We start from the raw sequence: 25719 nt of genomic DNA, 5'->3' as shown, positions 1-25719 counted from the left end.
ATTTATGAATTATGTGCACAGCATTATCAAAGTGAAAGAGATGACATTTGAAGATGAACCCAATGATAGCCTTTAAATAAAATTATAAGGCCTGATTCTTCTCTCACGCTTGTTTTACATCATTGTAACTCCATTAAATTAATCCCTAATTTACACGGATGGAAGTAAGAGCAGAAACAGGCCTGTAGAGGATAAATATTAGGGGATAATTGCTAGGAGCCACTGAAATTTCATGAGAATGAGAAAAAATGAATACATATTTTAAAGTATTTTGGACAGATTTTCAAAAGATGCTTTCCCTTTGCATCATGAAGGCCTCATTTAATATGCCCAGAATTGCATCCCACATTGGTTTGATTTTCACCAGCACTCAATAGAAAAGTCCTTACTCATTTACATTTGGTATCACTCATTTACATTTCTGACCATTATGATGCTGTCTGAGGATGTGGAAAAATGAGGGTACCTAATCATATTTCTGTATAAGGTAACTCTAGCCTATACTGGCCACAGCTGAAGTATGATGCCAACTTCACTGTTATGAGATGCAAGCTACCTTTTACCTCAGATTTATTAAAAAAAAGTATCTTATTTTTTATAATTTCTCAAATAGTTAAGGCACTTAGGTTTAGATACAGTCTTTCCTTCAATTGCAAATATACTGTACAGCTCCTATCAATAGCCTGTTTATATTGGCTCTGTGATGCTAGCAGACCAGAAGCCAGCTCCTGCCAAGGCCCCAGGCCTCACTGAACTCTAATAAATGCATAAGTCTGTGTTAACATTACAAATAAATATACAATTTAAAACCCGTTTTAAGAATTTATTTAGTGTTTTATAAATATAAGATTTTAAACTGATAAGAATATATTTAGTATTTTATAAAACTCTTGTAGGATGATGCACACATTCTTCTCACTTAACTATCCCCCATTTTATGAAGTGATAGCAACCATTTTCCTTGCAAACCTCTGTGACTATGTAATTCATCAAAGAGGGGGGAAAAAGGCTTGTGTAATGCAAATGATGTTCTCTAATAAGAGGAGGTTAAATTGTATTCATTAAACTCAAATGAGCTATTGTGTGAAATCAATGATCAAAGACTTTGTTAAGAACATTCCTCTCCTGCCTCCGCACTATGAAAAAGGACCTGCTGATGCCAGCTTGGTTTTTGTGAGAAGCAGCTATAAACATGGACACAAGAAAAAATTCTTCATCTCTTTGCTGTTTGAATTCACAAAGGGCCAGAGACACTAAACAGAAGAGAAAGATCCCCCATAGTTATCCCTGAAAGACTTTGAACTGACTACCATTCTGTCACTGTTAGAATTTAGATAGCAACTAATTCCTGTTATATGTCTGTCTGCTTTAATGTGTAAATAATTCTCTTTTTCTTTTCCTAACTTTAGATAGTTTATTACAGGACTGGATAGAGGCTTTGTCTTTGGTAAGGTATCAGTTGATCTGTGGAAAATGACTGGTCTCTTGGGACTGGAAGCAACCTGAATGTTTTGTGATGTTTGGTATAAGTGACCATTTTTCACTAAGTTCAGGTTGTCTGAGTGACAAGACAAGATTGGTGAGCCTAAGGGGACTGCCTATGACTACATGGTAAGACTGACATAATGATCCAGAAGTTCACATTTGTTACTGAGTAAATCTAATTATAGAATATACCTCTGGTTAGGAGTATCGATCTTGTGTTTGACAGTCAGCCCTGAGGCAGGTGTTCATGGTTGAGAGCTTATGACAGCTTGACAGACTAAACATCTTTAAGATAAAGTATGCAAACAATCTCCAACTGAAATCCTGGTCCCAATGAAGTTAACAGGAGTTGTGCCATTAATTTCTTTGAGTCCAGGATTTCAGTCCTATGCTCTGTTCATGTTTGAGTTCCAGGATGTCTCTGTTCATAGTATCTCAGTAAATTCACGGAGTATGGGACAACTCATTACTTTTGTCAACATCACTCCATTGACTTTAATGGCATTAGGAGCACTTAGTGCAGTACTTTTCTAGCTTTTGAAAATTTGCAGACCTCTAAAATGTTTTGAATGTAGGTGATCACCCCTTTAGAAATCTTAGACATTATTTGTAGAGTAGACTCCCAGGGGTCTGTTAACTACAGATTGAACTACTGTTCTATAGTAACAACAACCTTTTGTGGACTCCTTAGATATAGTCTGTGCTCCCTCTCCCCCCATACTCTAGGTGTCTGCAAACCATAGGTTGAAAATCACTGACAGTGTATTATCGCTTTACCTTCTGAATAAGAAAATTAATTTTCCTTGTCACTGTATGACTCTGGTGTGATCACATATGGAATATACCATCCATTGCTGGATACCATATTGAAATACATAAAAGGTTGTTAAAAGAAGGAGGGAGAAAAATTGTTCTTTCGAACCTCTAATATAGAATAAGGAGCAGTGGGCTTAAATTGCAACAAGGAAGGTTTAGGTTGGGCATTAGGAAAAAAATTCCTGTTATGATGGTTAGCCACAGGAATAAATTGCCTAGGAAGGTTGTGAAATCTCCCTCATTGGAGATTTTTAACAGCAGGTTTGACAAACACCTGTCAGGGATGGTCTAGAAAATTCTTAGTCCTGCCATGACTGCAGGACACAGGACTACATAACCTCTCCAGGTCCCTTCAGATAGCTCTACACAGCAGAGTTATTTCACAATAATGTTTGTTATTCTGAAAGATCGTTATGTATTGTCTATACGAGAAGCCCGTGATTTTGAAATAAATTCAAAATAACAGGCTTCTTACGCTGACTTCCTGTAAACCTTGTAGTATGAGGATTAATAAGTCAGCAGAATAGCGATTTATTTCAAAATAAGTGCTGTGTAAGTAGCGCCAAATTTCAAAATAAACTATTTTGAAATACCAGAAAAGTATTGAAAAAATTGGGGGAGAGGATATAGCAAAAATATCATAAGTCTATCTGTTCTATGAAGCAAAGTAAATTGGTCAAATTTTCAAAAGTGCATAAGGGTCAGAGTTTTGAAGGTATTTAGGCCTAAAAATATAGACAGGTAAAGTTTAGAAGGGACTTGATTTCAATGGGAATTGGGTTCCTAGTCAGTTTTGAAAATCCACTAGATGCCTGTCTCCAGCTTTAGGCACCTAAATACTTTTTAAAATGTGGTCCTTACAAGCCCAAGACCTATTGAATTTCCATGGCACTTAGGGTCCTTAAATACCTAAATCATTTTGGAAGAAGGTAATTAGGATCCTAAGTCTCTTAAATACTTTTGAAAATTTTACCTTAAGAGTAAAAAAATTCAGAGGTTACTGGTTAGTAGTCAAGATAGGGACATAGCATAACTGGGTTATGCTAATTTATTGTACACTATACACTAATTTATTGTATGGTCTCGGGAAATAATATGTCTTCTCTGTGCCTCAGTTTCCTTGTCTGTAAAATGGAGATAATGCTTTAAAAAGTGGTTTATGATCTACAGATAAAGAGATATTCAAGTATCTATGTAGGTTCTTGTATTAAGCCAAACATCAGGACATCTGAGTATTATTATTATTATTAGAAAAGAGCATAAAAATGGTTCAGGATGACATAAAAGGAAAGATTGTAATGATTGGGGAGGATAAATCTTTTATTTAATCATGGGATGAGGAGGCACAAGGGAGTACCATTAGAAGTAATGGGATGAAATGTAAGAGTTCAGAGTAGCATTAGATCTGCTTCTAGTGAAGCTAGTGGCAAAACTCCTCTGAACTTCAGTGGGAGTGGGATCACAGCATTGGTTTTCAGAGCCAGTATTTAGATTATCACCTTGATCTTCCCTTCATCACATCATGTGCATTGAATCTTCAAAAAGTATAAATCAAACCATAGAAGAAAAATTACTTTTCCATTATTTTGTGAGTGAAAAGCCAAACTTCAGGGTTTCACTTAACGTACTAAGCCTCTCTCAGAGTCCAGGCGGAAAGCACCAGCAAAGGCTGGTTTTTGGAACAACATTATCAATCAGTGGATCTCAATTATTTATATTTGTTCTGAATATATTGAACTCAAATGTGACTAATCTTTGTGACATGCCATTGGAAGTACAAGCCAATGCCAACTGAAGAAGACGGACTATATGAAATACTTAGATATCACAATGATGATAAACAGACTGCCACTGTATCATCTCTCTTTTCTAAAGCCAGCTTCAACATTCAGGGGGCTCTAGGAACAGGACTCAAGTGTAGTCCTGTTCACCTAAGAATAACAAAGGCATTATCTGGATCTTAGTGCTATGGGAGATTCCTTTTTAAAAATACCTCCTTCTGTCATTGCTCAGGGTTACTACCAAATATCTATAGACTATAGTACTCGGAGACACCATCATGCAATTTCATTATTACCAGAAGTACTACCGCCAAAAGGCGTTTACTACTTGACTACCACAGTGAGAAAATGATGTCTCCAGTGAAGTGGAAGCACTTTGTGATACAGCAATGAAAATGATTAACCTGTATGATTAGAGAGGCATAGCCATAAGCATGCCTGGAAGCATTCCAAGGGTTAAATATGCTGAGCTAATTAGACTTCATTTTTAATCTCATCACATCATTAAAGCCATTAGTTTACAAACACATCTGCCTGATATGCAATCACTCATATAATTAAAAGCAAGGCAATATATGGAAGCTGGCTGTTAGCAGCCTGATAAAGTGCAGGCAATTCAGGCCTGGAGGTGATTTGGGATTTCTTGATGACTACACTAGCAGAGCTCAGAGACACCAAACAAATTATGTGCTAGGGTTTAGGGGTGAGGAGGGTGGAGCTGTTTACACAATTTGCTGCATCAGCACCCCAGGCAGGTTCATCTTTCTAGCAGTCTTCAGAGTATGCTGCAGCTGTTTACAAAAGAGACTTCATGGGAGGGAAACAGCACTGTTCAGAAGGAAGAGGTGGACACTCCTTAATAATTGGCCTTTGGTCAGCTAATGGCATGGAACAATCCCTGCTCAGAGCAGGCAGCTGCAGAGTTATTTGTAAAAGCTCATTAGCCATACTGACATATGTAAAAAGTTTAATTTAAGTGAAATCTTTGAAACCATAGCAACTGAAAACCCCAATCAATGTGAAGGATTGCAGACCTACACATTACCTCAGACTGTCAACAGAGGTATATTTGAAGGCTTACATCTAAGCCTTGGATTTGTCTGATAACCACCAGGATTCAAGAGGTGACTTATGAGATTTGTATCATAGTTAAACCTATTTACTGAAGGTAATGTGAATAAAACACTGTCCTCTTTACTGACTATTTGTTCAAAACCAGAGAATGCAGCGGGGGATAGTGATAATGTCTACAAATAAATCTAACTATGCACATGTATCCTATTGATAATGGCATTCCTACAAATAAGCTCCCAAGAATCAGCAAATCAGGTACAAAGTAAATTCCTATGTACAGTTATAAACACTTATCTATTTTGTAGACATGTGATCTCGTGCAGAGTTAGGTAACAGAGCCACAATGCAAAGCAAAACAAAGCACAGCCATTCTGACACTGAAATGGTGAGTGAGATGATGTTCTGATTAGATAAGAACCAAATGGGCTTTCATTATATATTTTCATAGCTTCAAATGAGGAAAAAAAGGAACTTTGCTCATGGAAAGGAATGAATTTTGATTCAGGGGGCAATTCACTGCTGGAATTTGACTGAATGGAAAAGGGACTGCATGACACAATGGGTGAGCATGTTAGCCCTTTACGTCAGTAGACTTAGGCTCAAATCCTAGTGTAATAGGCCGCTTCTGTGTTTGAGGGCTACTGTGTTATTGTCGCCAGCCCATAGAGAATCTATGAGTCCGACTAATTGTATTAGCCAAAGACATCCTTCTTCAGCTCAAGTAGGAGAAGCCTGTATTTTTGGATGTGAAGAACTGGGATTCTAGAGCCTAGCCTCCTATGTTTGTGCATGTGATATTTATATTTTCTGTAAATGCCTTATTCTGCCTAACACTAATGGACACGTACTCATATAAACAATAAAAATACAACTCAGTTTGGTGTTTCTGACCAAACTCAGGATAATACCTGCTAAGGGATGCTGCAGTGTGCGATTCTGAGGCATGATAACATAGGTCAAGATTGAAAGCTTCATAGGGGAAATTCATCTAGTTCCAGCCCTCACTATACCTGATCTTAGCCAGTGCAATCAGCTCCTTACTTTTAAGAGCACTAAACTCACTCACAAAACATAAGAAAATATAAAGATAGACATATTTCCAGTATGTTACTTACCTCCTTTTTCTGTTTGTTAGTTTATCACTTAAATTTCCTAGGTCAATATTCTGATCGCTGGAACAATCACAATTAGCGTTACAAAGAGAAGAGAAAGTTCAGTAGTAAAATGGGAAAGGAAAGTAAGAAAGCCTGGTTCAAATGCTTTATGCCTGGACATTCTTACACAGCCATTTTCTCATTAAGACGCATGCGGGGAGGGAAACATTTGTAAGTTTTAGAGTCAAATGGCAGAGCACTCCACCCAGGGAGAAGCAGCTGAGAGGAGAGCTGTGATTGATCAAGAAAAAGGCTTTATGCAGTTTATCAGAATAGTTCATACTGATCATACTTTGCCAACTTCATGACACTGGGCTGGCTTAACTCTATCTCTCAGAAACATAACTTCACTCATGCAGGGCCTCAGCCTTAAAGCTAACTTCTGAAGATGTGCTGTAAATTACAGTACTACAAAAATATTAGCTTAAAGATATTTGTCTCATCCATCCACATGAAGCTGAGATGTGTGACATCTTCACATCTACATACACAGAGATAACCCAGCAAAAGAATCTCATGTTACTAACCCACAGCTATGTTTGTATCGACAGCTCTCCGAGTATGTTTCTCTCAAAGTTTTGACTGAATAAAGATTTTAAGATTGAGCTCTAGGCTTCAAGCTCCCATTGACTTCAATGACAGCAAGATCAAGCCCTTTGTGCATAAAAGAGGATTTAATGCAGCTATGCAGTGATGAGTGTGAGAGGTATTGTTATTTTGCAAAATATTGTCAATAATAGTCCATGTTTCACTAAACAACAAGGCAATTAAACTTGTATTTAAAGTTAAATGCTGGGCAGTAGGCGGGGCTATGGTGGGGGAGGGGAGGGAGGAGAGAAGGGCGGAGGGAAAGCTAAAGATGGAATTCACAGGTAGATGCCTTGTGTCAAGGCCAAAGAAGATTCTGCAGCCATAGGAAACTTGCAAAGGGAAAGGTACTGAGAAGTTGGAGGGGGATGCAGCATGTGGCTGCTGTCTACAGAGTCAAGGTGCTAGGACCCTGAATAGTGAAAGGATTAGGTTCCTCTCCCTCCCTGCCCATGGAAGAAATGGATACACTCCACTGAGGGAAGTGACTAGATAACAGACTGGAGTTCCCCTGGAAGTGGAGAGAACAGAGTTTGCCAGGTTGGAGGGCTGTGTCATGAAGACGATACTATGGTCTTGGGAGTGACATGGGTTCTGGAGCAGAAGTGACAGCACCCAGAAATCACCAGAAGGCACATTGGCTAGAACAGCTAATTCCCAAGACAGCCAGCAGGAGGTGCTAGCTTGGTGAGTCCAAACCCATCACAAGCCTCTTTGGAAATAATCTGGCTAATCTGATTAGAAGAGGTTTAAACTAAGTCCTATGGGGGACAATGACAAAAATCTAGCCAATGCTCATCTATGAAGACGAGGAGATGAGGCTAATTTCTGAAAAAGGGACTAGAAACCACAACTGCTATAAAAAGGCAAGAAGAAAAGCAATGGAGCAGTCTGCAAAATGTCGTTAAAGTCTGTACATGAATTCAAGGATCACAGGGAACAACCAGGATGAACTTGAAGTCATGATGTGTAAAGAGAATTATGACTTAATTGGCATTGCAGAGACTTAGTGGGGAAGGAGGGAAATAGCTTTTTCCGAAAGGATACTGATGTGAGGGAGGGAGAAGTGGAATTGTGCTGTATGGTGGAGGTCTATTACTGGCCACCAAATGTGGAAGAAGCCTGTTCATTCCCTCTGGGGCATCTGGCATTGGCCACTATCGGAAGACAAGATACGGAGCTAGATGGACCTTTGGTCTGACCCAGTATGGCCATTCTTATGTTCTTATGGATGAGTCATTCTACAAGCAGGTATATGATTAGCAAATATACATGAGATAGTATTAATGGGAGATTTTAATTTCCCTGAAATTTGTTGGAAGACAGCTACAGGAAAACATGATATGTCCTGCAAATTGTTAGCGTAGGGCAGTAGTCCCCAACCTTTCGTGGCTGTCGGGCGCCCTGGGGCGGGGCCGCTCACGTGCCGGGCGTCTAGGGGTGGGGTCGCCCACGCACCCTATGCCCGGGGCCGGTACTGCGCATGTGCCGCGTACCAGGGGTAGGAGCCGCCCACGCTCCCTGAGCCCAGGGCTGCCACGGTGCATGTGCTGCGCGCCAGGGGCAGGGCCAGCCCAGCTGTTTCAGCGGGTGCACATAAATGCCCCAGCGGGCACCATGGTGCCCACAGGCACCGCGTTGAGGACCACTGGCGTAGGGGATAACTTTCTGATTCAATCAACTCAGAGAAATAGTAGGCAAGGTTCCACAGAAAGATGAATTAGGAAGGAATCAAACGGTGCTGGCAGTTCCTACAAGTTGTGATACCGGAGGCTCAATATCAGGTTAATCTAATGCAGAGAAAAGCTAGGAAGAGCTGTGGCTCACCCACTCAGCATCCACATCCACCCAAATGTGAGCAGGGGGTTTTGTGCTGACACAGCAGCCCAGAGTGTCACCTGGACACCTGACTTCCAGGACAGAGCTATGAGCTATAAGCTCTGGCAGCTCTGCCTTGCCATTCGCTGTGCTGTTCTGTGCTTGTGCCCAGCTTAGCAGGCCTGGGAGTGCCAGGGCTAGGAAGAGAAGCTGAGCTATCCCTGTCTGTTCTTGCCCAGCCACACAAAAGTTGGGGCCCACCCAAATTCCCACTTCTACGTGCACTAGCGGTTATGCAGGGACGGGGAATTTCACTGGCAATGTAAGAAACATGCAAAATTATTATTATACTGAGCATTCAATTTAGTATTTGAGTATGGCTGTAACATGGGGCTGGATGGCCATACTTCCCAGCATCAGCATGGCTTGTGTTTGGAATGCAGTGCAGAAGCAAAAGCACCTTTGTGGGCATGTCTTTGGTTCGCAGCAGATCTCCCAAGATCTGAAGGTTTTCAGGAGCTGAGCTGCCTTTCAGATCTAGGGCATGAAGACACGGACAGAACAACCAAGTGGAAGGTTAGGGAGTCAAAGGTTTCCATTCTTCGTCCTGGGAAATACCCCTTTGGGTGATGATTTAGCTCTCTATATAAGCAGGGTGTGTAGCAATCTTACAATCAAAGAGGAGAAACAGAAGTAGAGTTCAATATCATTTTCTCCAGATATATCTAGCTCTTTGCACAGAGCTCCTGAGACTTTGCAGACTGTATTCAAGTTGTAAATAGTTAGTATTCTAAAGATGCCCATGACTTCAGATTACATTGCATGTGGAAGATACTTTGTATTCTGCACTTACCCGGCAGAGCAGAACTCTTTGTTCTCCAAGAATTTCATTTTTTTACTGTGATGTTTAACCTTAAACCAGCAGACACAATAATGCTGCTGAAGCTATCAATGCATCACACCACATGCTAGAAACTGAATTCTGAGCAGGTCTGGTCACTGAAATTCTCTAAAAATGAAGTTTTTGAATAACACAAAAACTATTGGGCAGCTGTAGTTTAGTTCATCCCCAAAGCAATGCTGAAGAGGGAGCTTGGGAGAGCCATTTCATTTCTTACTAATCAAAGACATTGTACAAAGCATGCTACTGAAATGTTGGTTTTTTTACAAGATTTAAGGTGAAAATTAATATTCAAACTAATTCGAATGCCACACAAAGTCAATTACCCTGCTTTCAGGCTAACTCCAGCTCTCAGTTATACAACTGCAAGATTACCGGCTAAGTAAAATGGAGGGCTTCAGTGTAAGCTATTAAAAATTAACAGCAGTTATTTACAGAAGATTTCAGTAGAGTGTAGTTTATCTCTTTTGCTGACTTATCCATTTCTAAAACTATCATTTGGTAAATTAGTGCACACTACTGAACTGATTTTATTATAGCCTAACCTTAGACATTTTTATTAGAAGCTAGTTTTGTTGAAGACGTGACAAGGCATTGAGAACACTGCAATGCTTTTTTTGCTGGGCTTTTTTTCTTGATATAGTTGTGGGAGAGTGTGACCTAGAGAGCACCCAAGGCCAGCTGGCACACTGTTGTCATTATATTAACCAAAAGATGGCATGTAATAAATCACTAGAAAACTAGTGACTCACTGACCATTCATATTTCTGCATGATGTAGGTACTGTAAACCCACAACATATTTGAAAGAACTTCTGGAAAGATGAGACTAAAATGTGTTTAAATCAAGCTGTGGCTGGGTCTCCCTGGCAGCGGAGTGGCCTAGTGGTAAGGCCCTGGGATTAACTGGCGGGAAGGGGGCACAGACCACTGCTGCTGGTGCCCCGGGCCTAGGAACTCCAGCCCACTATGTCAGTCCAAGCCTTAAGCTTGGGGCATGGCCCCAAGGGACCAGGTTTTCCCTTTTGGAAAGAGTTTCTAGCTAGTCCCGCCCCCAAGTTGGAGGCTTACGGTCTCCTGTGGCTGTCCAAGCAGATTGGTTTTGGTGAAGGTCCCGCAGACTGCAGAACCACACTCCTGTGTCCTTGCTGGTCAGCCCCTAACCAAGTCAGGCTCCTTTCTTTTATCCTCCCTCTAGGACTAGCACTGGCTGCAGGTAACGCGTGTAGCCGCGCGGCACGGGGTTCGAACAAGCCGGCATTTAAAAATGGCGCCGGCCGGCTTATGCAAATGAAGCCCGGGAAATTCAAATCCCGGGCTTCATTTGCACGTTCGGTATGCATACATTACCCCGCTAGTTCGAACTAGCGGGGTAGTGTAGACATACCCTGAGTGCTCTTTCAGCATCCAAAAGGCCTGCATGCCCTGTTCAGTCCACTGTAACTTTTGGGGTTGTCCATTCCACTGCCAATGTTGCGAAGTCTGCCACAAATTGGCGGTAATACCCTGCCAACCTGAGGAACTGCCATACTTGCCTCTTTGTTGATGGGGGTGGGTAGTCCCTTATGGCGCTTACTTTATCAACCAGAGGTTTTAATTAACCTCTCCCCATGGTAGCACACTTCCTGATGTCCGAATCTACACTTCTTTGGATTGGCTGTTAAACCCGCGTCTGCCAACGCTCTGAGTATTGCCCCCACAGATGCTGTGGTTAAGACATACTAAAAATAATATCATTAATATATGTGGCCGCATATTGTCGATGTTCATATAAAACCTGGTTCATCAGTCTCTGGAAAGTGGTGACTGCCCTGTGGAGCCCAAATGGCATGGTAAGAAATTGATACAAGCCAAACGGTATAGCGAATGTGGTCTTCTCCTTAAAGTTAGGTGACAAAGGTATTTGCCAATATCCCTTCATAAGATTGATGGTCGAAAGGTACTGGGCCAGCCCTAGATGTTCTAGGAGCTTGTCCACTCGGGGCATGGGGCAGGCGTCAAAGTGGGAAATGGCATTTACCCTTCAGAAGTCAATACAGAATCGGGTTGAGCCATCGGGCTTGGGTACCAGAAATATTGGGCTCTGCCAGTCAGTGTGACTCCTATACCAACCCCCGCTGTAGCATCATCTGCAGTTCTTTCCATACTATATCCCACAACTTTCGGAGTAGTGGTCTGATGGCATTGCGTACCGTCTTACTAGGTTTGGTGTCTACCATATGGCTTGTCATCGTAGTCCTTCCTGGGCAATTGGTTAATATGTGCACGAATTTCTGGAGCAGTTGTCGTAGTTCCTTCTGTTGGGTTGCAGTCAATTATTTCCCAAGCTTGGCCTCTTCTGCCTCCCCTACGTCATCAACCCACGGCCCCAGCTCTGACTTCGGGGGTTTGGGATCGATGAGCAGGACCGCTTGGGGGTTCCACTTCTTTAGGAGGTTCATGTGGTAGATTTGGGTGTTTTTCTTCTTCCCTGTTAGCTGGATTTCATAGTCTATGACTTCAAATGGTCCCTGCCATTTGGCCAGTAATTTAGATTCTTGTGTTGGTAATAGGAGCAGGACCCGCTCCCCCAGCTTGAGTTCCCTCAGGAGGGCTCCCTGGTTATACCGTCACGCTTGTTGGTCCTGGGCTCTCATCAGGTTCCTTTTGCTTCCTATAGCTTCTAAGATTACCATCCTACCTGCCCATTCTCAGTGTGAATGCGTGTGTGAGTGCAGATCTAATCTTCACTGATACATTTGGGGACGCCTGGGATTCAAAAGAATAGGCTGTGACTGCTTAAGCTTAAGAGCCAAAACTTGTTAGTTGGGGCTATAATGGACTCACACAACCTGTGGATCAGGCAGGGAGAAGGATCTGTAACTAGCTACAAATCACTTTCCACAAGCATTTGTGCCACTACAGTTTGACCTCCTTCATTTGCCAAAAATGAATACAAAAGGGCCCTGATCAAGGCAGAACAAGACCATGTTTTCAGTTGAGTAAGTATCTATGGCTGCATCTTTGCACTGTGTAATTCTGATTTAAACTAGCAGTGTTGCTAAAGTCACATGTTCCTTCACCTTTCCCAAACAATCTCACACCAAACAAGAAATCAGACTGAGAATGAGATTACACAGCCAGGGTCTCATGTTGAGCCCCATCTCATCCTGCTTTTGGCAGCATGGTTGTTAGTTGGTGGAGCAGTAGGAGTTCTGAAGGTTACTGGTAGGTCAGGGTAATCTTTGGCAGCATTTCTGCTTGTTTTTGAGCTCAAACATAATGGGCAAACAGCAGTCACTTCACAGCTATGACTGTAGAGTAGCTTGTTTGCCAGAGTATGAATTTCTGGCAAACAGCTTGATGCTGCATTTAATAAGTAACACATAAACGTATATGAAACCTTTAAATATCTTTTTTTCCCCACTGTATGCGAGTTGACCATTTCCCTCATAAACATCCCCAGTCACAAAACATTAACTCCGTATGTAACTTGGTTCACAAACAACTGGGTGTAAGAGCTTAAATTTAAAAAAATGATGCCCTTGTGTTGTCTACTTCTACTGGGGCCTTGATGTGTGCTTAGATAGGAGTGGAAGCTTCCATATGTGCACCAAGGGCTATACAGAACTCTAGCACTACAATATTATTAACACTTGCATCTGAGGTGGTTTTGTTCTAAGAAGCAATTCCCCCAAGAGAAATCACAGAAGCCATGTCCTGAGACATTTAAAAAAGACTGGAGAAACAACATGGAACACTGCTGCACTGGTTGGGACATGAATCCATAGATTTGTAAAGACCTGGGGGACCACTGTTATCATCTAGTCTGACCTCCTATGTAACAAAGGCCATAGGACTTCCTTGAATTATTTGCTGCTTAAAAGTTCAATAGCTGTGGTTGAACTGGAGCATGATTTTTTAGGAAATCAAGACATGATCTTCATGGGCCTAGCTGTTCCTGCTGTGAGGATGGAGAGCAGCCAAAAGGCAGTTTCACTGGCTTCCTGCAGATTCCTTTGCATAAAGGGAACCTACTGATGCCCTACAGCTGACCTAGTAATGCTATGGCACCTGTATGTCAGGCCTCTAAGCCTGACCATCTCCATGGAAAAAAGAAGCATGGCAGGGATGCCTCTGAGCCCTGGCTGTCCTCCACTGGAATGACCCTTAGGTACTGTGGGCAGCCAGACTCCAGATCTAAGGGCTACCCTGTACCTACTGGTTAGAACAGGAGCTGGGAACCTAACTCAGTGTTTCTCAACCTTTTTTTTATAAAGTACCCCTTAAAATTATAAGTACCCCAGACCCCCTGCTCTAACCCAATGCACCCAGCCCTCCCCCAGAACCAGGCACCCCAGCCCCCTCGCTCTAACCCAGTGCCTCTCCCCTGCCCCAGAGCCAGGCACTGGATGTATGGTAACCCTACCTTTGAAGTGCCCATTCCCACCATCTGGCCCTGCTTCCATGGCTTGTCTGCAGGGAGGAAGTGGCCCACCAGTGCCGGGCTCGCTGTGTGGGGCTGTGTGTTTCCATCCCAGCCTGGTGCCCCCCAGTGTGGCTCATGGGGGACAACTGCCCCCCATCCTCCTTCACTATACCACTGATGCGGGGGGGGGGGGGAGGGGTCCTTTGGAGCAAAGCTTATTGTGCCGCTTCACCGCCCTTTAGCTCCTCTCTGCAGCACCACGGGGAAGGGGAAATGAGGATTCATTGTACTGAGTTGCTGGCAGGGGTGGAGATAATGCATGTCTCCAGGGTCAGCCGCCCTCTCCTCTGGAGCACCCTGGGGAGGCTGCTGGAGAGGAAATGAACTAGGAGAGGCAGCCGTGGAAATGATTTTTTTTTCTCCCCACCCAAAACCCACCCCCCAACTTGGAACTGCCACCCTGGATCTCACTGGAGCCACCACCACCACAACCTCATGCTTTTCCCACCAGTGCTCGTACACAGAGCGGCTGCTAACATCCAGGCATGTGGCTCAGAACATTGAATTTGACAGGCACATGCCACTGCCCCCTCCCTAATCCTTTTTGCAGGGCAAAATCCTGGACATTTTTTGCCAAATTTCACTTGTGTTGACGTACCCCCCAGAATTCTCTCATATACCCCTAAGGGTACGTGTACCACTGGTTGAGAAACACTGACCTGACTCTTGATTGCTGACTCTTACTCTTCCACTCAGCAGCCTGCTGTGAAAATGTGAGCAAGTCACATAACCTGCCCATGCCTCAGTTGACCTTCTGCCCTCTGCCACATTGCAGACATCAAAGAATTCTTGAGGGAATCAATCCATGTGTTTAAAATGTCTTGGTCTCCTCAGAGGAAAGGAGCAGCAGGATGTGTGCCAAACAAAGAGAAATTGCCTCAGATAACAAAGTGCTCAGTTGTGCTTTTAAAGTAGAAACTCTGACCTGTGGTGAGGCTGAGCAGCACCTCCCAGAGTGCCAGTAGGAACAGTTGCTCTGCCAGTCTTAAAGAAGATGCAGTATCTGATCAGAATCACCGGCTACTGCATAGGTAGGGAAATAGACCCTGTCCCTGCACTCCTGGCACCCACTCTAACTTTACATAGCCTTTGTGATCAGAATAATGTAAGGGTCATATTGTGGCCAGTTTGCTCTGCAATGGGAGATGGTCCAAACCTCCTACCTTACCTGTGAATGATCAAAAATACCCACCACCAACAACCAAATCCTGATTCTGTACCTTTTTGTAATAACAATTTCTAGGGTTAAAGGATTTTTAGCATGCACTTCTATCGCACATGCCCAGCACAGGCACTGAGCTAATAAACCATAACAGCTCCATAACAGATCTGTTACTGTCTATCGACTCAATGACCCATGAAATAAAAAATCCAACAATAGACTTTGATCAGAGAGACTGAAGTCCCTTTTAGAACACTTATGGACTCTCACAAACCTAGTAGCTATTTAAAAGGGGATGGCAGTTTGTAAGCACTGCAAAAGAAATTAGTATGCATCTTCTTAACATCTACAATCATGTCAGTAATGAATGCAAATATTAAAGATTCTTTAATTTTATATTCTCCCAATACTAGCTATATATCAATATTCTGTATTCAGGTTCATCTGCTGATGTGAAAACTTCTGGGGAGGTTTTTTCCCCACACTTGATTTTTTCTGACTTTATTTTGGATTTCATATCACATTGTTTTTATGATAAAACCAAGTTTTTCCAGCACTGAGACATGTTATGGAACAAAGTCTGCCTTCAGTTAGGCAGGATCAAGCATCAGTGATATGTTGAGACCTAATCCTCTATTGCTTGGTGAATGTAATGAAATGTAATGTCATTGGACTTTGGGTTTGTTTGCTTTTGTTTTTTCACCTAGATGGAAGTTAAGGCTTTGAGGGATCTCTTTGTGATATTCAGCCATATCATATACATGCATAGGTGGTAGAACCGATCAAGTTTCCGAAGTGGTGTGTGTGTGTGTGTTTATACACATGCTGATGATGTGTGCCTATTCAGGAAATAATGAATGAATGGAAGTCAGGCCAAGGCCACAAAGAAAATCAGACTGTAAGAGTTACTGGCACAACCTCCACTTTATGTCATGAGTAGAATGGGTCCAAAAATGGAATTTTTAATCCAAATCAGAAAAATAAGTCAAAATGTCTAAATTTACTGGAAAATATAAATTCAAAATATTTTGTTTCAGAAACATTAAACAAAAGAAAAGTCTGACTGGGTCAGAACAATGATTCCCAGATGGAATGAACCAAACATGGCAATTATGGAGCAATAAAGTCCCAGTACATGGAGTTGAGTCCCTAATCATCCTGCCTAATAGCCATAGATAGACCTCTCCTCCATGAATATATCTTATTCTTTTTTGAACTAATTTACACTTTGGGCCTTCACAACATACCCTGACAAGGAGCTCCACATGTTGACAGTGTCCTGTGTAAAGAAGTACTTAAATCTGTTTTAAACCTGCTGCCTATTAATTTTATTGGGTGAGATTCCCCCTACTGCTTAAGAGGATATAATACTTCCTTATTCACTTTCTCCACACTATTCATGATTTTATAGAACCCCTTAGTTGTCTCTTTTCTAAATTTCAGTTATACTCTTTTTAATTTTTCCTCCTAAGAAAGTTGTTCCACACCCCTAAATATTTTTGTTGCTCTTCTTGTACTTTCCCTAATTCTTTTTTGAGATGAAGAGACAAGATTGCATACATTATTCAAGGTGTAAGCACACAATGGATTTATATAGTAGCATTATGATATTTTCTATTTTATTACCTAGCCCTTTCTATTGGTCCTTAATATTCTATGAGCTTTTTTGATAGCTGCATCACACTGATCTATTCACAATAACCCCAAGATCTGTCTCCTGAGATATAACAGCTAATTTAGACCCCATTATTTTATATACATAGTTGGGACTATGTTTTCCAGTGTGCGTTACTTGGCATTTATCAGCATTTAATGACATCTGCCATTTTATCGCCCAATCACCCAGTTTTGTGAGATCCCTTTGCAACTCTTCACAGCCTGCTCTTAATTATTTTGAGTAATTTTGTATGATCTGCAAGCTTTGCCATCTCATTGTTTACCTTCTTTTTCCAGATTATTTATGAATATGTTGAACAGCGCTGGTCCTAGTACAGATCCTTGGAGGAGATCCTGCTATGTACTTCTCTTTGCCATGAAAGCTGATCATTTATTTCTATCCTTGGTTTCCTATTTTTAACCAGTTATTAATCCACGAGAGAACTTTTTCTCTGATCCCATGAGTGCCTACTTTGTTTATGAGACTTTGGTGTGGGACTTTATCAAAGGCTTTCTAAAAGTCCAAATACACTACATTGACTGGATCTCCCTTATTCATGTTTGTTAGCATCATCAAAGAATTCTAATAAAAGAATTCTAATAAATCAGTCAGGCATTATATCCCTTTACAAAATCTCTGTTGACTCTTTCCCAGCATATCATGTTTATCTCTGCATTTGATAGTTCTGGTCTTTACTACTGTTTCAATCAGTTTGCCTGGTACTGAAGTTAAACTTATTTAACTGTAATTGCTAAGATCACTTCCGGAGTCTTTTTTTTTTAAATAAGCATTACATTAGCTATCTTCCAGTTATCTGGTACAGGTGCTGATGTAAGTGATACGTTGTATAGCAGAGTTAATAGCTTTGCAATTTCATAAACATAAAAAATACTAAACTAACAACATTTAAAATTATAAAGACAGAGCTAAACATTTGACCTTATCCAAATAAATAATTTTGATAATTTCTCAAAGAAAATTTTGATGAAATTCTTTCTTGCGAAATGTATTTAAATTAATCAGCACTTTTGATGGAGAACTTATGGTGAGCAGGGTTTATATGTGGACTAGCCACTAGAGGGGGGTGCAGTGCACACTTTACAAGCATGTCACATTATCTCTGAATTTTTCTTTATCTATGGGCTGCTGTGCTTTCAAAGATATAGATTAGTTATACCCTTCAGTTACACTTTTTAGATTTATTTGAACATGTTCATTGTAGAGAGATACTTCAAATTATATTTACTTTCTCAATAATCAGTAGTGCTGTGTAAAGAAGCAAAGTAAACAGTTAACAAGCCTGGGAACTGTCAGAATAGATAAAACCATGTTTTTGCCAACTACGTTATCATATACAGTATTGAAATTTTCTGATAGTTTGCACATCACTAATACCTGTCAGTGCTTTTCTGGACCAAAAGCTTAGCACACAGTGGGTGTTCTGTAGTGTAGCTCCTTGAAAAGAAAACACAAAAAGAGGACTAAACTCTCAACTCCTCCCCCAACCCCAACATACAAGCACACTACCCTTTAATTGTCAAAGGGAAAAGAAGAAAGATCTTCTCTTTCTCGCCATCTCTTAATCCCCACAGGATGAGCGTAAGTGTGAATGGAATCAGTCTGTTTGACACTCTTGGCTACTTCCCTCAAAGACAGACACATCCTGTGATCACTTGCAAGACACCACTGATTTTAAGAGCACCGTACTGTAGGTAGGACTTACCAAATCTTCAAAACATTAATCTCATTTGAAGATCTATCTTCCCCCCTTCCCAACATCAGTGCTAGTGTCCTGACTTTTAAATGTTTCATGGTACTTAAACCAGCCCTGTTAGCTATATTCCTTCCTCTTCTGTGGTGCTTTCCCACAGAGGGTAGGCAATACATGAAAGGGCGGTAGCTTCAGAGCTGAGGTGATCCATTCCATGGTGCCTACATCTTATGGGATCTATAAGAGGCTCTATCTTATAAATCCTTCATGATGTTCAAGAGAAGCCACAGCAGTTCAGTTTTGTGCTGTGAGATGAAATATTTTGCCAGAAATTAAGATTCAAAGCTAGGATAGCTTGATGTTATTCCTATGGCAATACAGTTTACTCTACCATTTCTCAGTGTATAATGAACTTTGCTTCCTCAGTAAGAATTTTGCTCCCTCATTCCGTTGTCTTCAATATTGAAGACCAAAACAACCTGACCATAACTCTTTCCTAACCACTAAAAAGACTAACTTTCTGCAAGGAACTATCTGCCATACAGCAAGCTATCCATCCACCAGCCTTTGGAAAGGTATATACACTCACATGCACATATACTTACTTTTGCTCATCTGGCTATGGGTCTGGTTGGGGAGGTGAACTGCTTTCAGATACACTTAGGCTACATCTAGACTGGCCCCAAATTCCGGAAAAGGGATGCAAAGCAGGTAAGTCAGCATAGGGAAATCCGCGGGGGATTTAAATATCCCCCGCGGATTTAAATAAACATGTCCGCCGCTTTTTTCCCGGCTTGGGGAAAAGCCGGAAAAAAAGCGTCTAGACTGGTGCGATCCTCCAGAATAAGAGAATAAGAATAAGAGGAATAAGAGATCCTCCGGAAAAGGGCTTTATTCCGGAGGATTGCGCCAGTCTAGACGCTTTTTTTCCGGCTTTTCCCCAAGCCGGAAAAAAAGCGGCGGACATGTTTATTTAAATCCACGGGGGATATTTAAATCCCCTGCTGATTTCCCTATGCTGACTTACCTGCTTTGCATCCCTTTTCCGGAATTTGGGGCCAGTCTAGACGTAGCCTTACAGTATTGCCTTGTCTTCAATGTCATCTGTATGTTCTGAACATATAACAACCATTCCCAAGATGACATTCAGTCACCATAATTGAAGGGCTCAATCTTCAATTTTCATACTTTTGTTAGTGGTGCTGAGTCATTAACCTCACAGAAAAGTTGCTGCTTTACATCATTCCCACAAATTAGGGATGCTGAACCATTCACCCATTCCATAACATCAGTCCAGCAAGCTAGACATGCTGAGCCTATGATCTCCAAATGACCTGTGCTGTGATATCATCCCATTAAGCTTGAGTTATTAACAAAAAGACCACATCGAAGACCATTATTAGAATATAATGTCCATTTTGCAGGCCCACACTTAAAAAAACATGTTGAAAACCTGGGGTGGGTTCAGAAAAGAGCAACAAAAATGATTTTGAGGTCTGGAAAATGTTCCTTATGATGAGTCTTGTACTAATCTCAATCATTTTGCTTATCCAAAGAAGGTTAAAACACAACCTGGTCATAATCAATAAGTATATAAATGGAGAGAATAATTTTGATAGCAGAAAGCATATCATGAGCCAATGTCAGGAACCTAAAAGTAGACGAATTCAAATTCAAAATAAAGTGTATTTTTAACTGAGAGGGTAATCAATTATTGGAACATATAATGAGATACAATGAGATACAATTAAATATCCGTCACTTGAAGTCTTCACACCAAGATTGGATCATTTTCTAAAGTATCTATATTTAGATCAACAAGAAGTTATGGCAGCATTATAGAAGAGATCAGACCAAATGATTACAATGATCCCTTCTGATTTCATGTCTATCTGGACAAATACAATTTAGCAGTTGCAATCTCCAAGTACTGGAAGGTGGTACGTCCCAAATGCCCTTTCTCCAAAAAAAGGTTCCCAATCAATGTTTTATAGAAACAGATTACCTTGGATCTTAGGCCTAAGCTACACTTGAACATCTTTTAAATCTATAAAACTACACTCCGTGGTAAGGTGTTGACTTAGCTGTGGAAGTGTTTTCAGTTAAATTGGGGTCCTGTTGACATAAAGGTCTCTCTACACTGATATAGTAATACATCCACTTTACAGTGTAAAGTCATAGTCAATATAATTATGTTGATACAGTTTCAGGGTAGATACTCCCTTGTCTACATAAACTATTATTGGCTTTCAAGAATTGTCCCACAAAGCCTCACACTGACAAACAATACAATTGATCCGAACACTCTTGATGAGTATATGTTCCACCAAGACAAGGAGTTAAGAATGTGCACAAACAAGTGATTTAATAACTGCGGGGACTGTGTGCTAACTTAAGTTAGGTGTATATAATTTTGTAGTGTAGACATGGCCTTGCTTTGATTTACAGGATTTTTGGGGGTTATTTTGGCTTCACATCTGGTTCATAAACAGTGAAGCTCTGAACGGAGCCCTTTTTATAGGGGAAATAGAAGTTGAATCTTTGGACATGATGTTCTCCTGATGTCCATACTGCAAGGGAGAAGAAAAACACCCAACTGTGAAAAATAATGTGCAATTCCTCTCAAATAAAAGAAAATTATTTGTTGTTAAGATAAAAGGTAATTTGTTGCACTTGAGCGTACTTGTATCAGGACTCCATTTAAAGATCCCTTATTCTTAACTGGGTAGTGGTTCATTACAACTGCGATGCAAGGTGATAAATGGTTACATCCTTCACGGAGCTGTGATTTAATAGGGTATTATTCTATACGGACTTCTGATGTGAACCATAGTACATACTGACTTCATCAATGTTTGAATTACTTTTCTCGTAATATTGACTTTTCTGCAGAGCTACACAAGCGTGGGCAGAATAGTCTTCACATTAAAGAGTCTAGCTTTCAAAACAGTTAAAACCAATTTCTGTGCTGCCCTTTTGGCCCCTACACAATGTTCCTGAATTACAAATCTCAGGATTTTAGGTAGCTAAAAAGGTAGGCTAAATAAATCACAAGCCACTATCTGACATTTGATTTTCAACACATGGCCCTTATTGACTTTAGTGGGAGTTGACGTTTTTCAGCATCTCTGAAAATCAGGCTGATTGTTCAAGTCATAAATATACATTTAATTGTCTAATCCTAGATAAACAAGTTTAAAAATGTGGTTATAATTCTTAGGTCCCTCCCCTATTTTAACAAATGCAAAGAAGATAGGTTAATGCACCACTGATGTGAATATAATTTCTCAAAGCTCAGAAAATTCAGTATTAAGGTTCTGGTAGCAACCTGAGAGCTAGTCTGTTTAAGGAATGGGACAGACTAGAAATCAGAGCATAGTTACAACTCTACATTCCTATTTCTGGCCTCTCACTAATTCTATGTGATCCTTGACAACTCATTTTTACCTTCTTCTGCCTCTTTATTGTTCATGTGTGACATGGGTTTAAAAATACATATATCGTATCTAGGACAGGAAGCTTAATGATTGTTTGTAATGCACCTCCAGTTTCTTAGAGGGAAAATGCTATGAAATTATTAATATTCTAGCAGGGAAAGGTTCAAGAGGGCAGGTGAAGAAAAATACAGTGCTACTGTCTCTGCCTGTTTGCTCCAGTTCAATACAGCAGTGTTTGCTGGGGTATCATTTGCTGTTTGGAAAGCCACTATTATGTCAGGTTTCACTACCAATGAACTTAGGGTGTTTCATATTGACCTTCTCTTTCTTCTCTCTCTGTCCTTCTGCTTCCTGAGGGATGAATCATTAATCAACAATGGGGATGTTCATTTCTCCTGTGTGCACCATGAGAGAATGGAATTGATCTACCATCTCATCTTGGTTTCTCAGTACTACTGCCTATTTGTAATCTGTGAATACATACTGGCATCAGCAAAACATGAAAATGACAATTTAACAGACTGTTATATATTCCTATAGGTAGGAAGAAACAACAAAAGATGGTTGTCTGAGTAAGCTACCGTGATCTACCCAATGCTTTATATGAAGTCAAAGGAGAATGGATTGTGGTGAAGAAGATATATGCAGAAATGTTTCAAAGAAGGGCTTAGAATTTACACTTAGACTATCCATTAGGAATAATTCTCCAGGATTGGTAGGTTGGAATAGAATGATGCAGACATTGGTACCAACATTATCCCAAAGGTGATCTGAGAACTAATTAATTCACTCAAATGATTTACCAGCCATGGGGCAAATCCTGAGAGGTACTGAATACATGTAACTTACACCGACTTCGGTGTTTACACCAACTTCAGGAGATTAATAGTACTTTGCTGTTAGCTCAAAGCGTTGCTTCTAAAGCAGAGAGTGTAGGCCAGCTAAAGAGAGCATGGCGGTAGCTTAGGAGAATACTACTAAATCTAAGAATCCCAGGCTAAGTGAAAGATTTGATAGATCATATTTATGTTATTAACAGAGTCTGAAGGAATTATCCCCTGACATCTAGGCTATGTCTACACTGGCGGCTTCTTGAGCAAGAACATCTTGCACAAGTACTCTTGTGCAAGAAGTCTTGCCAAGAAAACGTCCACACAGCCATGTGCGAGTTGTGCTTTTGCGCAAAAGCACTAATGGCAGTGTGGACACTCTCTTGCGCAAGAAAGCTCTGATGGCCATTTTAGCCATAGAGCTTTCTTGTGCAAGAAATCCCTGCTGAGCATCCACACTGCCCTCTTGCACAAGAGTGCCTGCGCAAGAGGGCTTACACCTGTTAAAAAAGAGCATAGCTCTTGCGCAATAAGCCCTCTCTTACCAGAGTGTGGACGCTCTGCGGATTCTTGTGCAAGAACGGCCATATTTGCACAAGAAGCCGTGAGTGTAGACATAGCCTTAGTGGTGAGCTGTAGAAGACAACTTCAGGAACTGATTTCATTTGCAGGGACACACCCATTTTGCTCAGCATGATGGGATTGCTTGCCCTCATGATCACTATTAGATTGGTGTTGGATCCCCAGTCTTCTTGTTATTTGGGCAGGCATAATAAAGGGTGTCATCCTTGTTGCATGTATCCAGGGCAAAAGAATTGTACATGTTCTCCCTAAGCTGTGTGACCACAGAGCTTACCATTAAGCCCCACACACAGGGGTGCTACAGGAGCTCAGGAAGGAGTGGGAAGGAATCTCTCTTCCCAAGCCCTGAAACAGCTGGGTAGGGGGGCAGGAAGAAGCCAGGGAGGGCGATATGGCCATTGGGTGGTATGGAGAGCTTGGGCAGAGCCCTGCAGAGAGGCATGGCAATCAGCATTCAGGAGCTGCAAGTGAATGCCCAAGCAATGGACTGTGTAAGGTGCCGCCTTACACCCATTCCACCCAGGTTGGGCTCTGCAGATGAACTTTTGAACTTTGGGGATGCACTGACCAAGCACAACAACAACTGTGAGTGGGGTGCAGAGAAGGGACGGGCATATAAAGGACTTTTGGGTTGCTGGACTTATGAACTTGAAGGTAAAGGACACTGCCAACTTACTTGGAGACTGGTCTTTTGGGTTACGTTTATGAACCTCAGTTGTGGTGTTTCCGTAATTAATGCTGAGTTCATTTCCTCTTTTATTAAAAAGGTTTTTATTCAATCAGACTCTGGGCTTGTGAGAGGCTTGTATTGCTTCTTAGAGGCACCGGGATAATAGTTCCAGGTCATAGAGTGGGGGCTTAAGCCAGTTTTGTATTGTACTGGTGGAAAGGAACCCCTAGAAACTGATCCTGTTGATACTGAACCTGGCCCTTGTGGCTGCTAACATCAAATGGCAGAAAGCTTACATTATAATAGGAGAAAATTTGGGCAATTAAGTTTCTCTCACAGTAAATTTTGAATAAGCTTTAAAAAATTTAACTTCGGAGAGATTCTGTAGAAGCACATAAAATAAAAAAATGGAAGCAAAGTTGTGAAGAGCAGATAATGGGAGTTATTAGAACTAAAGCTTTGATTGCTTTTCTTTGTTTGGTTTTGGCTCTCTGTTTGATCAACACAAAGCCTTGCCAACAATCAAATGAAAAGGAAACTTGGTGCATGTTCAAAACAAAACATTGCATATACCCCAAAGTGCTTGAAAAGATCTGTTCAAGCACTTTGTCAAAAATTTGTGAAGCCAGGTTAATGCTGCAATCATTATGTTGTATAAAGCACAAATAAAGATAATTTCAGAAGGCACGAGTGACACACTAATGGAAAAGAAATCTGTATGAAGGAGAAGAATGTATATAGGAAAAGAATCAGTATGAAGAGATGGCGTTAGAATGCTATTTTATTTAGATGTCTGTACTGCACTCTTCACTGTAGAATAGCATAGTGCCTTTCAATAGTGCATTAAGCAATGTCAGGTATTGTTTATTCTATCCTCCTTAGAGGAAGAGGCATGTGGAGTGGAATGCCTTGTTTTGGTTAGGTTTTTCAATATTATTAATTTTTAATTGTTAGATGTTGCTAGGTGGTTATGATAGAAAAGGCCAGGTTTCAGAAACATGCCTACACATGGAGCATGAAGTGGTGAGGTGAGAGCGAGTCTTTAGTTTCTGGGGAAGTTAATTCAAGAGAACACTAAGGGTGTGTCTAGACTACATCCCTCTTTCGACAGAGAGACGTAAATTAGACATTTTGAAATTGCAAATGAAGCTGGGATTTGAATTTCACATGTTTAGTTTGCATATTTGTGTCATGGCACGCTTTTGAAAAAGCACTATTTCGAAAGTGAAACCACAGTCTAGACGCGGTTCTTTCGAAAATAGAAGCCTTTTTTGAAAGATCCTATATGGGGTCATCTAGACTACGCCAAAGTGCCAAAAGAGGAAATACAAACTCTGCAGGAATTTGCATATCTTCTTCCAATCTCACTTTCAAAAGTGAAAGTAGTTTGGATGTGGCTTTTTCGGCGACCCCCCCCTTTTTCGAAAATCCGCTTTTCGAGGTTTTTTAAAAAAGGGGTGGGGGTTGCCGAAAAAGCCGCATCCAAACTACTTTCACTTTCGAAAGCTGAGCTTTCAAAAGTGAGATCAGAAGAAGATACAAATTCCCAGGGAATTTGCATATGCTCTTTCGACACTTTAACGTAG

At 41.1% G+C, this 25719-nt stretch overlaps 1 protein-coding gene across 3 annotated transcripts in view; it reads right to left on the bottom strand.

Moving 5' to 3' along the window:
- Nucleotides 1–25719, bottom strand: part of LOC102460847 (serine/threonine-protein kinase TNNI3K) — a 213073-nt gene that overhangs the window by 71835 nt on the left and 115519 nt on the right. The window lies entirely within an intron of this gene.

The sequence above is a fragment of the Pelodiscus sinensis genome, chromosome 9, assembly GCF_052426305.1.
Source record: "Pelodiscus sinensis isolate ZL-2025 chromosome 9, ASM5242630v1, whole genome shotgun sequence".
Classification (NCBI taxonomy): domain Eukaryota; kingdom Metazoa; phylum Chordata; order Testudines; family Trionychidae; genus Pelodiscus; species Pelodiscus sinensis.
The sequence above is the reverse complement of the archived record's forward strand: the minus strand, read 5'-3'. Positions and strand labels throughout refer to the sequence as shown.